The 3,885-nt window shown below is 44.2% G+C and overlaps 1 pseudogene; it reads left to right on the top strand.

Moving 5' to 3' along the window:
• Positions 1–1,428: 1,428 nt before the first annotated feature.
• Positions 1,429–2,526, top strand: Limk2-ps1 (LIM domain kinase 2, pseudogene 1; annotated as a pseudogene).
• Positions 2,527–3,885: the final 1,359 nt, after the last annotated feature.

Here is a 3,885-nt window from a genome sequence, read left to right on the forward strand (position 1 = left end):
GCCTGACTAATACAGATGCAGATGTATGCAGCTAAACGTTGGACTTAGCAATAGGGACCCCAATGGAGAATTTAGGGCAAGGACTGTAAAAATAAATAAATATTATATTTAAAATCTTATAGTATATTATCTATTATATTGTATAAATATATTATAAATTTATGTATTATAAACTGTATAATATATAAAACGTATATGATATTCAGATATGTATGAAGGCCAGTACAAGTTTTTGAGTTACCATACTTTTTAAGTTTTATCCATGTGACTTTTGGCTATGATGCTGTAGTATGGACGCTTAAGATGCTGCCATTTGGGTAACAGGTAGAGAATATTGTTGCTATTTTTGTGTAACTACATGGGAATTATGACCATCTCAGAAACAAATGTATTGTTTTTGTTACATGAATGCAAGAATATATTAAGTCTACACCATAAGAGAAAATAGATAATGTGGTGCAGCACAGTAGGACCTCCTGGGAACCTTGGCAGCGTAAGAGCAGCTCATTGATATGACTGAATGCATCATACTCTGCAATCTTCAATTTCCTGAAAAACAGGTTTAAGAGATAGAGAGGTGATTCAGTACAATCATGCAGACCTGAGTTTGGATCCCCAGCACCCATGTTAAAGCTAGGCATGGCAAGTTGCAACTGTAACTCCAGTGTTCAACATGGTGGAGAAGAGAAACAAATTACTGGTTTGTTGGCCAGACAATCTAGCTGAGGTGCAAGTTAAGTGAGAAACATTGTTTCATAAATATAAAATAGAGAGGAAGTCACCCAACATCTACCTCTGACCTCCATACATATGCACACACACACACACACACACACACACACGCACACGCACACACGCACACGTACACACACACACACACAAACACAGAGCAAGAGGGGATGAGTATGCAGGGCTGACACAGGTGGTGGCTGAAGAACCCTACTAATGGGTGAAAACGTATGATGCAAGAAAAGCTGCTGCTATGGTTCAGAGGTGAGACCTAGACTCACCCATGCTCATCTTATATGAATGAAAACATAGCTTTCTGCTAGCTATGGTGAGCTGTCATGTCAGCCTGGAGGACCATCAACATTATTTCTAGAAAATGTTCTTGACATACTTCTGAATATTTTAAAAACTGCATGGCAGAAAAGGCACAGATATGAAGCAAACCTTGTCTTAATAATTCATATGACAAAGTGGCCAACCACAAACTGTAGAGTTTGAATTCACTGAAATGATGGTGGGAGTGATATGCCTGTCTTAGTCAGGGTTCCTATTCCTGCACAAACGTCATGACCAAGAAGCGAGTTGGGGAAGAAAGGGTTTATTCAGCTTACACTTCCACATTGCTGTTCATCACCAAAGGAAGTCAGGACAGGAACTGGGTCATGGAGCTCTGGAGAATTGGGGAAGAGACTACTAGACATGTGCTCCTATGGGAATTTGCCAAAGAGGCAGGGGCCTGAAGTCCTCTCTCTCCTGCTGCCTAGGAAGCAGAGGTGAGCACAGGGTAACCCAAGGTGTCATGGTTCTGGTCTTTAGCCAGCCGAGGCACTCCCAGGTTTGCAGCTGAGCCTGTTTACTGGGTGTGGGAAGAAGATGGGGGAATTACTGGTCTGTCCAGGCTTACTTCACCTCCAGAGATCCCTTTAGGTGTTCAGAATGCCAGGAATCCCTCACCACTTGGCACTATGAGAAGGACGTACTGCCACAAAGACTACTGGGCCAAGTTTGGAGAATTCTGCCATGGGTACTCCCTACTGATGACAGGGTCAGTCATGGTGACTGGGGAGTTTAAGTGCCACCCAGAGTGTTTTGCCTGTATCAGTTGCAAGGTGATCATTAAGGATGGGGATGCATAATCCCTGGCACAGCATGATGCACTCTACTACAGAAGTGCCACGATTAGGTGGTGCTGGCACCTATATTTGAAAGACTGTCTTCGGAATCTGTACAGGACCAGGGCCCTACTCTGTCACGCTCATCTCCATGCCTGCCACCATCGAGCGTAGACATGGCTTCTCTTTGTCTGTGGAAAGTGCTTCTTCTAACTATGCCACCACCATGAAAGTGAAAGGTCAACCAGATGCACACCAGTCCCAACAACAGAAATGCCATCCATCCTGGGGACCTCATCTTGGAGATGAACGGGGACCCTTGTTTGCATTCTCCGAGTAGAGGAGGTGGAGGATTCAATTAGCCAGACAATCCAGACATTTCAGCTGCTGATTGAACATGACCCTGTCCCCCAGCACCTGGACCAGTTATGGCTAGATACCCAGCTTTCTCCCCACATGCAGAGTACTGGACACTCTCTCACAATCAGCACCTTAGAAACCAAGGAGAAACAGGAGGGGACATTCTCTGAGGCACAGTAACAGTACCTCTAAGTGTCCTGGTCCTAGCTTCCCCATGGAGCCCCTGCACCTCAGCCGAGAGACATCAGCTGCTCATTATCCCTATCCTGCTTCAGCAAGCTACTCACAGTAGATCTTCCCTCTCTGTGACCTGATCCATGTGTAGATTGCTGTCTTTATGCAGGTGAAGGCAGGCACAAGACAAGGAAAGTCCTGTGATTGGGCAGTGAAAAGGTAAGGCGGGCACAGAGTTTTAAAGGGAGAAGAGGAGAGAGGGAAGGAGGGAAGGAGGAAGAGAGAGAGACAGAGACAGAGAGAGAGAGACAGAGAGACAGAGAGAGAGATACAGGGAGGGAGGAAGGGAGGGAGGGAAGGAGAGAGAGAGATACAGGGAGGGAGGGAGAGAGAGAGAGGGAGAGAGAGAGAGAGAGAGAGAAAGAGAGAGAGAGAGAGAGAACACACCAAGAGAGAGGAAGAAAAGGACAACGTGGATCTGTGTGGCATTAAATGGCCACAGGGAGTTATGAATATTTCATACGGGATTAATTTTTATAGGTGGCCAGTTTATATCATTATCAATTGATATGATATGAGTTTATTGTGCGGACATTACTGGGAGTTGTGACTGTAACCACAGGGGGTGGATGTAATCAAAGTCCACAGCAAGAGAGTTGCCAGGTGTCCAGGGACTCTGTAGCTTACCAAGATTTGTCATATCCTAAGTGGGATCTCACACAATATTTAACAAATTGGGAATGAGTTTGGCTATAAATACGTATGATGAGTTGTACTGGTGGGGGGATCGAGGAAGAGTGGTTGCTGTCATCAGCTTTTATCTATGCGGTGATATATGAAATATTTTGTACATAGACAAGATGAGTTATGGGACAGGAACTCTTTGGTCACTTGTGTGTGGACTTTGCAAACTTGCTGCAGGGAGAATCTTGAACTCCCAAGAGAAAAATGGTTTAGCATCTAGTTATGCAGCCATGCTAGGTTCCTGTCTGTAAGCACACCACAGCATTAGTTATAGTGTCAGGCCTTGGAGCCTCCTCTTGAGATGGATCCCAAGTTGGGCTGGGGATTTCCATTCCCTCAGTCTCTTCTCCATTTTTGTCCCTATAGTTCTTTTAGACAGGAACAATTCTGGAGCAGAGTTTTTAACTGTGGAATGACAATCCCATCTCTCAACTTGCTATCCTGTCTTTCTATTGGTGGTGGATGATATTTTCTAGTTCTATCCAATTGTCTGCAAACTCATGATGTCCTCATTTTTAATAGCTGAGTAGTATTCCATTGTGTAAATGAACCACATTTTCTGTATCTATTCTTCCATTGTGAGACATCTGTGTTGTTTCCAGCTTCTGGCTATCACAAATAAGGCCTCTATGAACATAGTGGAGCATATGCCCCTGTGGCATGGTGGGGCATCTTTTGAGTATATGCCCAAAAGTGGTATAGCTTGGTCTTCAGGTAGATTTATTTCCAATTTACTGAAGAACCTTCAGATTGATTTCCAGATTGG

The sequence above is a fragment of the Rattus norvegicus genome, chromosome 7 (assembly GCF_021556685.1).
Source record: "Rattus norvegicus strain SHRSP/BbbUtx chromosome 7, alternate assembly SHRSP_T2T, whole genome shotgun sequence".
Taxonomy (NCBI): domain Eukaryota; kingdom Metazoa; phylum Chordata; class Mammalia; order Rodentia; family Muridae; genus Rattus; species Rattus norvegicus.